This window comes from Anas acuta, chromosome 14 (genome assembly GCF_963932015.1).
Source record: "Anas acuta chromosome 14, bAnaAcu1.1, whole genome shotgun sequence".
Taxonomy (NCBI): Eukaryota; Metazoa; Chordata; class Aves; order Anseriformes; family Anatidae; genus Anas; species Anas acuta.
This window is the reverse complement of record NC_088992.1, coordinates 9,797,244-9,811,611: the sequence shown is the minus strand read 5'-3', so window position 1 is coordinate 9,811,611 and position 14,368 is coordinate 9,797,244. Positions and strand designations below refer to the sequence as shown.

At 47.5% G+C, this 14,368-nt stretch overlaps 1 protein-coding gene across 3 annotated transcripts in view; it reads left to right on the top strand.

The window, feature by feature from the left end:
• Positions 1 to 14,368, top strand: part of SFXN1 (sideroflexin 1) — a 43,057-nt gene that overhangs the window by 5,886 nt on the left and 22,803 nt on the right. For 2 of the 3 annotated variants that reach the window (XM_068698581.1, XM_068698583.1), the window contains exon 1: positions 12,071 to 12,213. The exons of the other annotated variant lie outside the window; for it this stretch is intronic. The gene's annotated coding sequence lies outside the window, so the exon portion shown is untranslated. Of the gene's footprint in view, positions 1 to 12,070; positions 12,214 to 14,368 lie in introns of those variants that run through there. 3 annotated transcript variants of the gene reach the window in all.

The following is a 14,368-nucleotide window of genomic DNA, read 5'->3' as shown; positions in this document are numbered from 1 at the left end:
AGGGAGAAAGAAGGGCGAGAGGAGGAGGAAGGACCTGAGTGAGCTCCTCTGTGCCACAACGCGGGGTGCGAAGCCGGTGGTGCCCGATGTGGGTTCTTCTTGAAGCAGGGACAAGTGGCTTTAGCACTTCTCCGCCAGGTTACAGCTCTCCATAGCCACCACGGAATAATCCCACCTCCTGCTCAGAGGGGCTGCGCTCCAGGGGTCGGGGCCGGCTTCAGCATGCTCTTCCTTTTAATAAGAGGGCAGGTGAAGGCAGCTCTTCATGCTCTCCCGCAGCCTGCCCCGGGCCGAGCATCTCCGGGGCCGGGGACTTCTCCTCCGTCCCGCTGCGAGGGGGGTCCCGGCGGCAAGGGCTTTCTTCTGCCGGGAGCAGGGCTCGGCAGCATCGCCCCTCCGGGAAAGCTCTGTCCCCCCGGCGTCTCCTTCCTGAAGGATTAAGACAAGGGAAAGACAGGCGTGGAGGCATGCAGAGGGCAAAAAGCAATCCCCCCCTCTTCTCCTCCTCTCACATCTTCGGCCGGCCGCAGCTTCCCCCCTGGGCTGCCTCTCCCCGATTTTTCTGCCTTCCCGGGGCATAACCAAGCAAAGCTGGGCTGCGAGAGAGGATGCCCGGGAGTTTAAGGCACACGGGGACAACTTTGCCCTGTCCTGAGCTCCGCCGAGCCCCGGCACCCCCGGGGTGCTGCGTGCTGCCCCGAGCCGGCCGCGTTCAAGTCATTGATGCGAAAAGTCAGGACCGGCACCCAACTTCTGCCCGGGGGATGCTCGCAGCGGCTCAGGATGCCGGCTGCAGCCTGGGGCACCCACTGCTTCCCCGACCGACACCGGCACCCCCGGGGCACGCTCGGGACCTTTTCCCCGGGACAAACGGGGTCGGGGTCGGTACTCACCGGCGGGGGGAGGTCGGGTCGGGTCTGGCCGGGCTGGCAGCGGGCGGGCAGCAGCCGGGGCAGCGCTCCCCCTGCGCTCCCCTCCGCTCCCCTCCGCTCCGCTCCGCGCCGCCTCCCCGCCGCCCGCCGCAGCCCCGCGCCCCCGCGGCTCCCGGCGCAGCCGCGGCCACCGGGCTCCCTCTCCTGGGCGACCGTGGCCCCGCGCCCCACCGCCGGGCAGCCCCAGGAGGGGGGCACCGCCGCCGGGATGCTCTCTGTGTGCCCCCTTGCACCCCACAAAGTCCCCAAAGCCGCCCCGGTTCCGCAGGGAGAGGGACCCCGGGGGATGCGGGGACCGGGACACAGCGCCCAGGGATGGAGAGCGACCCCCTGGGGACTCCCGGTTGAGCTTCTCCGGTAGGGCCGGGGCTCAGAGCCAAAAAATCGGCTTGGTTAGCCCGGGGCAGCCGCCAGACGGGAACCCCGAGGCCGCCGTCGGGCAAGGAGCGGGTGCGGTGAACCCGGCGCTGTGGGCACCGCTGGAGGGGCTGAGAAGGAGGCAACAAACTTCAGTTCCTAGGGGCATCCCTGTCCCTGCTTACGGGATAAAATCCTCCCTGCAGGGAGGGAACAAGGAGAAAAACCTCAAGCTCAGTTGCCCGAGGGTGCTCAGGTGCCTGAGGACCCGTACCCTGAGCGATTTGTCCCGGGTCAGGCGAGGGGACAGCAAAGGGACAAGTGGCTCTGGCCCTTGGGACCTGCCGGGAGCCCCAGGGCTGGCACCCCACGGGCAGGGGCTGAGTCCCGGCCTCCGGCTGAGGGAGAAAACTCGGGTCAAGCAACCGCACTCCTTGCCCACAGAAATCTCAGACCACTCTCTTCGGGCAGTGTTTGCTTCTATGCAAAAAAATACCATTCAGGTCCTGTAGCAAGCCCTGGAAACAGAGCAGTTCCGTCCCAAACCCTTCTTAATACAAAAGGTGTTTTTCTTTCTTACCTTAGCCACAACAGCCAACGAAGGAAGATGAATGATGAATGTGTTGATTTACAAGTTCCTGCCTTGGTATAATAATCTCACTTCCAAACGAAAAATCAGAAAATGAAGATAAAAAGCATCATGGGGGGGTTAAATTCTCCTGGAAGAACAAAAATAAGCTCACTAAGTTGTCAAGATGCATTTCCTGGGGTTCAGCATTACTGAAGTTGCTTATGTGCCATCTATAATTTTCCCTAATGTCAGTTAAAGCAGATACAGTGCTAAACTAACCTTGACTAGCTAGCTAAAATACTTGTTTTCCCTTCCCCTCTCTCTTTCTCTCATTTTTAATTGCTTCTCAGCAAGTTCTCATTCCCCCATCTTATTATCCTGTCCTTTAATCATCATTGATCCCCAGAGGAAAGTGAAAATAGACAAGGAATGAATTCTGTGCTGTTTGGTAATTGAGATATCTAATGAAACTCATTCTGAATTTTGTTTTTATATTTTCAAGATTTTTCTCTTTTTTTTTTTTTTTTCTCCTTGAAGCACAACACAGGTGAGATTTACGGAACGATTCTTGTCTTTTGAAAACGTAGCACACTCCTGCCTCTCAATAGAAAACCTAGGCTGAGGGGAACATTGCCTGCATAAGAAGTCACTGAGCACATCTGCTTCTATTTGTAAGAACTTCAAGAGGCTCCCCCAGAGCGGCTTTCTACCACAGCCACCTTAGATTATTCCAAGAGAAATCACAGAAACTGCAGAGCACCCAAACAGCACAATCTTCCAGGCATGCAGGAGGGGAACGCTGAGGTGCATATTGCAGAGAAGGGAGAAGTTCCCTCTCAGTGATCTGTTTATTGAGTCAAGTGAACTCTTCTGTTGGATTTTGCTAGGGAATTGATTTTCCTGGGGAAAAAGCTGAATTCAGCATTGGGAGGTCTAATGCTGTTGATATGTGTGAGGGTTAAAGATTTCATTTGATGACATAAAAAAATGTCTATGAGCTTCCCATAAGAATCTCACTTTCTTCATTTGTCTGGCAGTTCAGAATCTGTTTCAGCTGCCAGAGCATCTCTCCTATCTTATCCCTAAATTCCTGTGATCATTTTGTGGATGAAAATTGGGTGTGGCTCAGCTGAGACCATACCAGTGCAGCAAAGCCCCTTAAACAGCGGTGCAGCTTTCAAACACTCACACTTCATGGAGGGCTCCCTGCTGTCCTCATTTGTCACATCAGGTCCTTTGTAAGCTTTTAAAACTTTCGTGGCTTAATAGTCATACCCAGGTGAGGAGCAGAAGTGAAATCCATTAAAACCCTATTGTTTAGGAAAAGCCAGTGTTGGGATTAGGCAGTCGATTGATAGAGCTCTGGCTGCCATTTATGCAAAGCATGGGCTGGATTTTCCTTTTCCTGCTCTCCTGCTAACATGCCGTCAGCCAGTGCTGAAGGATCAGCTCTTGTCCAGGTCAGGGCTTGCCTAAAACTGCCAGCAACAGTGCAGGTGTTTCTTTGAGATCCCAAAACAAGTATAGATCTTGTTTAATTTTCCCTAGGCCCCAACATAAAACAGCAGCTTAATTTTATTTAATGTTTTCCAACCACTACTGTCTGATGCTGGAATCAAAGCAATGCCCGGGAAAGGAAATCTTTTGTGTCTCTATTACCACCCTGTGAGATACCTGCTCCTCCCTAGAGACTCTGTTTGGAGAAATGCCTATTTAGTTGACATAAAGATTTAAAAATATAAATACTGAGTAGCACCTTGATCCAAATGATCTTAATCCAAACAGTAATTTGCTACTGGAATACCAAGCCAGAGTTGAAAGAAGTCCAAAACTCTTGCATTCAGAGATAAACACGCTTTAATCAAAAAAAAAAAAAAAAAAAAAAAAAAAAAAAAAAGTACTAAAGCTGGAGAAAGGCAGCTTAATTTACAAAATAATATTACAGTATGTGGGGATACAAATTGTACTCACGTCACTCTCAGGATGACTTTTTGAGTCTGCATGCATGGGATGTATTAAACATGAAATCAGCTGAGGCATGTTAGCAGAAATAATGTCTGAAAGAGCTGTCAAGCTTCTAAATAACTGGTTGTACTAATAAGCCAAGATAACTTTAGCCTCAGTTTAACCTTCTCGGAAAAATCAAAGGTTTCTGGAAATCGAACAACAGCTGTGAACTCCCTTAAAGATCAATGAAGCACACTGGTTAAATTTATAATATCATGTTTGGGCATTCCACAGGGAAAAATGCAGTAGTGAGTACAAAACACAGAGTAGAAGCAGAAAGAACTATTACTTTCCTGCTAAAAAAATAAAATAAAATAAAATAAAATAAAATAAAATAAAATAAAATAAAATAAAATAAAATAAAATAAAATAAAATAAAAATCTCCAATCTCTCAAGCTCATTCTTGTATGATAAAGACCCACCAGCAGGGAGAAAGGATCAGTGAGAGAAGTGATAGTTAGTCTCCAAACACTGCTAACAAGAGGCTCAAATAGTCAGTATTGAGTGTGGACTTTTTTCTTTTTTTTTTTTCCTTTTTTTGAGTGTAGCTTATGGATGTGTACCCTCTAACCCAGGGGTTGGAAAGGTAACAGAGGAAGTGTGCAGAAAGGATTTTTGCTCTCTGTGGGAACTTAGGCAGCAGATGCACAAAAAGCAGCCGCTTGCCTGTAGCAGTCTGCATGCACAAGCTTTAGGAGGTGTGGAAGACCATAACCTGATTGTAAACCCACGCTGTTCAAGCAGAAGCCTTGCCATCAATCCTTCTTTACGTTTTCAGTGCAAACCCCCACAAAAAAAATAAATAAAAATGGTTACTTTCAGCTATAACCCCTGAGATTTTACAAGACACTGGCTCCTTTTGGATAGAAGTGTAAGACAGGAATGAGAGGGAAATATCCAGCTTGTAGCTAGGTACCGGAGCAGAAGCTATCACCTGAACAACCCCATCTCCTGCCAGGCAGGAGCCACGGGTGATTGAGGCTCTGCACGATGCTGCCAATAACTCCATTATCTAATCAGCAAATCTCACACTGCGACTTATTACGGGGGTTTTCCAGTTCCAACCACTCCCTCCCACAGGCCCAGAGAAAGACAAGTTCTGCACAACAAACACACAGAGTGACCCTTCCTCCTGCAGCTCCACCTGGAATCACTCGGGCAGGGGACCCTAAATTTCCCCCCTTCTCTCCCTGGGATTCCCACCTGCTGCAGACACAGGGTAGGAGAGGGATCACAGCCCTGCCAACGCTTTCCTCCAGAGTGGGTCGAGAGCCAAGCTGCAGAGGATGATGAGAATAAAATGTTGCTGTGGAGAGAGGAGAGCTCAGGGGAAGGAATAACACTTCCCCCAACAGCCTCATCCCTGCCACATATCAGAACCTTGCCAGGAAACCCACAGCAAACCAACACCAAGCCTCCACTGAAACAACATAGCTCGGTCTTCCCAATCGCCTCGCTGACAAATGCAGGCACTCCCTATGCTGTTGATTTTTATATCCTACTCCATACATATAAAAATCCCTCCACTGTCAATTGCTGAGGATCTACTCCATGAAACAGAACACAAACCAGTGTCGACACAAAAACACGGACTGCCCCCTCACTGCTGAGTTATGCTTTATTTGCATTTGCATAATTTTTTTCATCCTGTATGGCTTGCATTTTTTTTTTCTTTCGCTCCATACTGCATGGACATTTTAGGCCCTCAGATAAATTGGATATATGAATCAAAAGAGAAGTCACGGAAAAAAAATGACAGCACTTTTAAAGTTAAAGATGGCTTTGACATATTAATTAGTACCTCAGAAATGCAATAAAGCCTGTGTTACAGAATGATTCATTAGAATGAAATTAATCTGAGAAATAATTAATTCTGAGTGGATAGATAAAAAGAATACAAATAGATATATTAGCAGCAAAGCTCTTCACAGCTGAGTGTTAGTGATTTCTAGCAGCAGTGGATAAAACTACAGATAATACAATTTTCTTAGCAGATGGCTTGGTAGGTGGCACTCTCCACTCCTAAGCTGGTGTTACGGATTCACTCCTGAGCTCTGTGCCAGCCAGCAGCACAAAATGGATCCTTCTCTCATATTCCAGCCCAGCCCCTGACTAGCGGATGGTGGTTTCACTTCTACCAGCAGACTTTATTTTTTTCTGATGCAAGATGTGTGACGATGAAAAGCGTGCTTGGTACTGACCTAAACCCATTGCCTCTACAGGTTGGTGGGGCAGGTGAGAAAAGTCAAGGTGTTACACCACAGCTGATGATCTATAAGTACACGTCACTGCACATCCAGGATGGTCACGCTCCACAGCCCTTCCATAGGCAAGCTACTAAAGGACCTTGAGTTAAAGAGAATTGAATGAAAAACCAAACAATAAATAAATAAATGGAATGGAATGGAATGGAATGGAATGGAATGGAATGGAATGGAATGGAATGGAATGGAATAGCTCAGTTGGAAGGGACCCCAAAGCTCAACAGGTCAACTCCCTGACCACTTCAGGGCTAACCAGAAGTTAGCGTGCAGTATGAAGGGCATTACCCAAATGCCTCTTGAACACTGACAGGCACAGGGTATCACCACCTTGCTGGGAAGCAAGGGCTGGGAAGCCTGTTCCCGTGTCTGGCTGCCCTCACAGTAAAGAACTGTTTCCTAATGCCCACCCTGACCCTCCCTGATGCAGCTCCATGCCCTTCCCACAGGTCCCAGACAGCCCTGCTGCCTTTGGGGTGCTGCAGCTGGGCCAGCCCGGGGTTTCGTATTCAGCTACAGGATTAAACTGTTCTTGGAGGCAAGGTGCTGGTTGTCAAGCTCCTTACAAGTCCCACAGTCTGGGCGTGAAGGCAGTCAGAAATATTCCAGCGAGTTAAATAAAAAAACAGAAGCGACAGAACAACATTCCCAGTAAGAACCTAAACCAGGGTCCCAGCTTTGGTCTGCCTCATTCTGCCTGCCACAACTTCCATCTGAGCTTTTGAAAAACCCAGGGATCTGACCCCAAAACCCAGGGATCTGACCCCAAACCATGACATAATCCTGAATGCACTTTCACCTCACCTCATCTGCACGTGTTTTTCCGTTCCAGCCTCTGTGCCAGCCCCACCAAACCAGGCAGGACTGGTTCATCCCCGTAACATCAGGAACATCTTTGCAGCCTGCCTCGATGCCCTTGGCTTTTTCCTGCCCTGCCGCTGTGACAGCAGCTCCCAGAGCAGTCTCTAACAGGCAGTACTTTTAAAAGCTGGAAATATTTCCTGTGTTTCATCACTGATTTGTCAAAACTTATCTCAGGGTCAGGGGCCTGGAAGCCCATGCCCATGCTCCCATCCCGCGAGGCTCAGCGGTGCTGGGCTGGGCGCACATCAGGGTTTGGCTGTGCCAGCACTGACACTCGGAGTCCCTCGAGCTGGTCCTCTCCCTTTAGGAGAGGTTCAAATTAGGGTCTAGCTAAAAGCTGCATTTAGGGAAGACTCTTGGATCTGATCCTATCTACTTTCAGGTTTCCCTTTTTCCCTCGCTGTTTACAGAGGCTAATTTCCTCCTGTGGTTTTCTCAGCATTGCCTTCTAAGAACTTCCTCCAGGTCTTTAGGAACTACAGGATACAAAACTCCACCAGGGACTTCCCATTGCTTTCTTGCGTTTTTCCATATCTTTTTAGGAATCTCACATGCCTTTCTAGGATTTTCCTGGTGATCTCAAGGGAGATTCCCTCCAGAAATTCCTCTAGGAATTTCCACCCAGCTTTCAGGGCATTTTTATTGCTTTCTAGGAAATGTTGCCATTGTTTCCTAAGAATTTCTTTCACCTTACTAGGATTTTACATTCGCTTTCCTGGAATTTACAGTTGCTTTCAAGAAATCATTAATGCTTTTCTAGAAATATCCAAACGCTTTCTAGTAATTGTGCTCCAGGAATTGTTTCCAGGAATTTCCCGCTGCTATGAATTTCTCGCCACTGTCTAGGTATTTCTACCAGCTTTCTAGGTATATCCATCACACTGTGGCATGGTGTCATGTGCTTTTCCATGCTGTTAATCCTGTTGCATGTGGTGGTGTCTTGTTTTGCCCCACGTTGTGTTGTCACTTGCTGCTCTTACTAGATCTCTCATGTTGCTGCAAGCCTTCCCGTGTTGTGGCATGCCCTTGTGCATGTCATCTGCTGTTGCCACATGCTGTCAGAGGTTCTCAAGTGCCATCCTGCATACCTGCAGCAATAAACATTTGAGGGTTCATATTTTTAATTACCATTTTCTGAATCCATTGGAAAGAGCCAGCAGGTGAAAGTGTCATGAGTTACCAACATATGGTCCCAAGAGGATGATGAAATAATTTGCCCAGCCTAGTTGTAGCTGCTGTGAGACCCTATGGGATGGTACTAAAGTAGGAAGGAACTATCTCTCCTCCTGCCCCATGCTCCTTCCACAGCTGCCATCAGTCTGCCTAGTCACCAGACAAGGTGACACCCCAACAGCACCTGGTAAAGGTGCTTCGGTGTATGAACAACCCCACAGGAGACATTTATGGAATAGCCACATCATAGAAGAAATGGCTTCCTAATCCCCTTGAAAGGCTGGTTTATGCTTTTAAATGTAGTGCTATGTCCCTTTTAAATTTAGACTGGCTTTTCATGTTCTTTTGCTTCCAGTCTTATCTGATGTAACTATGCATGTTTTCATCTAGATAGATAGGAAAATTTGGTATGCATCTATTTAGCTTGGCACAATATAGCATGAGTAACCTAAAATCAGGTTCAAATACTGCAGACGGAGCCAAAATCTTTAACTGATTTTGTAACTCATCCTCAATCAGCTTACATAAGGCTTCATTATAATTTATATTACCAAAAAGTGTTGTGTTGTTTGTTTGTTGGACCAAAATTCCCTAGTTAATAGTTTATTCATTAGCAGTTCAGACTATGGGAAAACAGTGTGATGTTATTTTGATATACAGACACGGAAATCCCTAGCTCATTTACAGAAACAAACTTTGACTTTATGAGCACTCCTCAGACTGTACTAACGTCCCTTCCAGTCTGGGGCTTGGATTTTCTGGGAAAAAAAAACACACGGGAAGTCAGCAGGCCAAAACAAATGCTATATATATTCATGGTTGACCTAGCCCAATATTCTGCTGCTGATAGTAAAACACAGCACCAAGCCTTCACAGGCACCTCCCATCAAGTGAGTGCTAATGAATAGTTCCCAGAAATGTGGCTGGTTTCTTCTGGCAAAACCTCTGATAGCAGTCAGCTCAGTGCCAAGGCCGGTTCCTAACACTGGCCTCGAGAGCCAGCAGCTGAACACGCTCCGGCTCCTTGCTGCTTACCTCCCCGGCCGTCACCACACATCACCTCCCACCTGCTGCACAACTTACTGCCTTTCTCACCGAGCTGAAAAGTCTTGACATAGCCCACGCTTGCCTTTCCTCTGTCTGACTGCTGTTTGTGACACAGGGTTTGGGAAAGCTAGTCCTGTAGTGCCGCTTGCTGGGCAGCTATGCTAAGAGTTGCGAGGCACAGCAGCTCTTCGGTTTTGTCGGCTGATTCCCGGTGCCAATTTGAAATGGCAAAAAACATGAAAAGCATTAATGTCCAATGTAAATATTATGAATAGAGTGAAGCTTGCGGAAAGTAAATACAGTAAAGCTCATTTCTTAGATGAGGCAGGAACTGTGAAAGAACAGAAATCCTCCTGCTCTGGGCAGCGTGGGGAAGAGTTTGATTTAGAGCAGTCTGGGAATTCTTTCAGGAGAAAACACGCAGATGGCTAAAGTCATCCCTAATTTAGCAAAGACAAAGGACTGAATGCACACCTTCGGGGTTGCAGGAGTCTTATTAGCAGGATCCCTAGGAAATAAGATAACTGAAAGGAATGCTTCAGGTGGAGCTGAGGTGGGGCTTCTTTGATGAATCCCCTAATAGTCTCTAGGTGTGTGCTTTCTGTAAGTACTATTACTGCTCACACAATAATTTAACTCCACTGTTTCACCTCAGAATGGAAGCAGGATGAGGCCAAAACACACTGCTGGAGGTGGCACATCCTCCTGAATTCTGCATTTTTAAATGCAGCCTAAAGCACTGTCAGCATGAAGATTAGTAGAAGAATACCTGTAGCCAGAGGTTAGCCATTCCACGTGAACACCTATATTCACTCATTTGCCTTCCAGTTTTCTGGTTCATGAGCAGTTGTGGCTGGTTGGTCAGAGCCATTTCGAGACTTCTCAGGATTCATGGAAAAAAAAAAAAAAAAAAAAAAAAAAAAAAAAAAAAAACAGCAGATTGCTTTCTCAGTGATGAGAGAAATAACTAGTCTAGTGAAAGAGAAGTTATGCAGCTGTTCAACACCATCTGCACTAAATATAGAGCAAACGATTAACTCCAGCAATGAATTTATCCATTGCTTTTCATTTAGCGCCTCGTAGAAGTTGAGGTATTAATATAATTTATACCCAAGAGTCTGCGAGCAGAATGTCTGTTGTGACATGCTCAGAAGGGTATACGTGGCTTTAATGCAGATTAACAAGTCAGTATCTTTGGCAGAGATGAGAACTGTTGGAGGCAGAAGACATCAGTCCTCAGAATGTAAACCATGTAACACAGGATCAGTTATCCCTCTGGAGATTAATTTGTTTCAATGCACAACATCCATCTGTCTCCATTTTCTGAATGAGATGTCTTTCCTGCTCGGTCAATGCATTGCTTTTAGCAACAAGTGTTAGGGCTGGACACCTTCAAAGGTGTATTCAGTACTTGATTTGTCAGCGGTCATGGACACAGATCTGTCTGACAAGAATAAAAAGAGCTAAAGACACCAGCAGAAAAGTACATAAATTGTGAACAATTTTGTTGTGCAACAAAAATGCAGTGCAAGAGTATCAGCACCAGCTTTTATTTTTTCACAATGGAATCTCACCTGGAATATTTGCACATGCAGTTATAGCACAGATCCATAAGTAAGACCTGAGTTCTGGAGCCATGGGGGAAACACATGGCTGGACATCTGAGATTTGACGTGTCCATGTCAGAATGAAACAAAACTTAGAGTTTGGACTAGGTGATCTTGGGGGGCTCTTCCAACCTAGATGATTCTGCGATTCTGTGATTAGCTTTTCATTGAAAACCATAAATTGGCCTTTCTATGTTGGTATGCTGTTCTGGTACACAAGAGTTAAACCAGCACTGTTTGCAGAATATAAATAGGATAAAATGGGATAAAAATGGGATGCAATACAGCTGTATCACAGCACGTTTTTTCCCATTCCCCAAAGGTTCTACATAAATTATGGGATGAGACCAGCTCACGTGTTGCTGACTTATCAAATTAACACTATCAGTCTGAGACATTAATGAACATAACTGACACTTGAGACATGTGTTAGCAATGTAGTTTGTGCATCTATCGCCATATTCATCTGGAAGCTGGAGTGGAGGAAGCACAGGAACTGTGTATCTGAGTATCCCTGTTCTATTTTTAAAATATCGAATGATTGCACATCTCATCTCAAACAGGGGAGCTATCAGATGCTACAAAGATAAATGTGGAGTGAGAATTCCCAAAAAGAGTGAAATGCTCTGTGAGCCATTCCCCCCCCAGCTTTCTAACAAAATCTACATTTATCTGAAATTTTAAATCACCATATGCAAGAAAGTTCTCATCAGCTGGAATCAATTTCTTACGAATCAGCATTTTTTTTAAGGACTCGGACCTGAGAGTAACCTATTTTCCTATTTTAAGGGTTCATTTATTGTGGTTTCCTATGAACGTTTCCCAGCTGCCGGCACTTTTCCTGCAATGCTTATTAAAGCAGGAGTGACAAAATCGAGAAAGTGTGTAAAATAAATAGATAGATAGATAGATAGATAGATAGATAGATAGATAGATAGATAGATAAAATCTTTGTTGTCAAAGCTGGGTTCGGCCCAGCAGTACTTTTGCTTCAGAAGCTGTCCCCGTTAGATGGCCCGATGACCCGACCGGTTCACCAGCCGAGCACCGCCGCCCTTTTGGGGAGGAAAAATAACATTTCAGGCAACTCTTCCGTCAGCTTTTCCTGCTTTAATTTCGGAAGCAATTTCAGGGCCGGAGCTGCTCCTAGGCTCGAGGGACGATCAAACACGAGAGGGGAGCGACCCGAGGGGGGGGGGGGACACCGGCGGGCCCTGAGGCACCGGCGGGCCCTGAGGCGCCGAGGCCCGCTCGCCCCGGCCTCGGTGCCGACTCCCGGCGCTGCCCTGCCCCGGGAGGCGGAGCGGGGCGGAGCGGGGCGGCCGCTCGCCTTCCCCCGGCCCCGGGCCCACGAGAGCCTCTTCCGGGCGGCGCGGAGCCGGCAGCGGCCGCGGTGAGTAGCGGCACCGGCCCCGTGAGGGGGTGGGCTGTGGGGGGGGGGGGGGGGAACGGCGCGGTCCCCCATCAGCCCGGTGCCCTCCGCAGGGGCTCAAGGCCTCCAAGGAGGCCCAGCCCCGTGTCACGCGTGTCAGCCTGGCCCCTCTGCGGAGGCCCGCAGCCGGCTGTCACCAAGCCCTGTGTGTCCCGGCTGTCCCCAGGGGCACCCGTCCCTTGCCCAGCTCCTGCTCCCTGTGAGCCCTTTGCTGGCTGCAGGCTCAGCAAGCGGCTGCCTGGGGGGGCCTCCAGGCCTGCCTCCCCCCTGCGCCATCCGCTTTGCACGAATATCGGCTCCCTGCTTCCCCAGCTCGAAAATCCCTCCCGAAATAAGCCTCTGGTGTCGGTGTCGCAGGGTGCTGCATCGCAGCTGGGCACCGGTGCGGGCAGGTGAAGGCAGTCTTCGTGCCAAGGTGATCGGCTTCTCCAGGGATGAACGTGTCGTGTGGTTTGGAGGCTGGCTGCCTGGTAGCCAGGGGTGCTAATGCTGAGCATCAATCTCTTAATCAACTGAATTACAAATAATTTGTTGTTGTAATGGGGACTGAGACAGCAGGGAACGAAGACAGGCCTTGTGCCAAAGTGCAATTAAAATTCACCTGTATAAATCCTACCAGGAAAAAAAAAAAAGACAGTGCAAAACCTACAGAAGAAGGTCATGAACACAGCTGGGTGCAGCCAGAGAATCCTGCCTCAGTTTACCACAGGGCTTTAGAAATAAGGAGCAGAGACAAGCTTGCAGCAGTCAGGAATGGAACAAGACCTTGGCTTAACCCTTCTGAGCAAAGAAGCTTTTTCTTCCTTAGTGAAGAGGAGAGGTAAGGGTGTGACGTGTCCCTGCGACATCCCTCCTGCGGTGGGAGCGACGAGAGGAGGGATGGCACACGGACAGCACGCGCCGCCGAGTTGGCTGCTGCAGCTGCTCACATCTGGATGCGTCTTTAACACAGAATGATGAAATCTCTCGGCAAGTTACTCACCAAAGATGGCTGCTGGGTTGAGGAGAGAGCCCCAGCAGCAGGCACTATGTCCATTTCACACAGACTGCTGCTTTTGTTGCTAGGCTACAAACAGGATGTACATTTATAAGCAAAAAAAGTGTCTTGTAGCGTTGCCACGGTTTGCCTTCTCCAGCATTCAATTTGGTTTTATGATTGCAATAGGTAAAATCACAGTGCAAAGACTTTTTTTGTGGTTTAAGCATCTATTTACTGGTAGAAGCAGATTTGGGAGAGGAAAACTTGGCAAGTGGGTTTGTTAACATTTGGCGTAAGTGCATTGCATCATCAGCTGTGCTGCCTCTGTCAGGCTGTGGTAGCAGGTGCAGTGCAAACAGAGGAATACCATTGCTTAATAAATCTGATACGCGTTGTTTTTGCAAAAGTGCTTTTTTTTCCCCTGGAAATATGTTAGTACTTCTCATTTGAACTAGTGATACTACCTTGACTGACATCCCTGGAGAATGCATTGTGTTCTTTTCTTTGTCAGAGGAATTGAAATATGGGTGGTAGCTCAGTTTGCATTTCTGCTGTTGCTTTGTCAGTGTGTTGTAGTTTTAAAATAGAATGGGTCACCTTCTGCTAGTCAGAAGGTCATTAATTTCCTGCCTTTTCTCCTAAGCCAGCATAGCAGCTGTTCTCGTGGCATTTCTCCTGGAAAATGAAAGCACTGTGTTTGGGCAAAAGAGGTCTAAAAAGGGCCAGTGTATTATCAGAGGAATAAAAAGGCCTAACAGGATCCTTACATATTTTTCTATCAAAGCACTGTGAGAGGTGCTTCAAAAGAACTGAGCTCTGCAGAAACAAACAAGAGGCTATGGTTGCTTTGGTCTATAAATATGGCAGAGGAAAAAGAGAAGCTGTTTCTCTTCCCATTTTATAGCAGCAAATACTTTTCTCAACAAAAAGATTTTCCAGCCGACATCTCTCATTGCCCAGAACAGGCTCCTGACAACTGCACCTCCAGATGTTAGGGGACTGCGTTGGAGAATGGAGATCTAGGGGCCTAAGTATGTCAAACCTTTTTTTTTTTTTTCCTCTATCCCAGTGAATTTGCACATGAAATGTTTTCAGCATCACATGGCTCTAACTTTTGAACTGTAACAGTGGGATTCT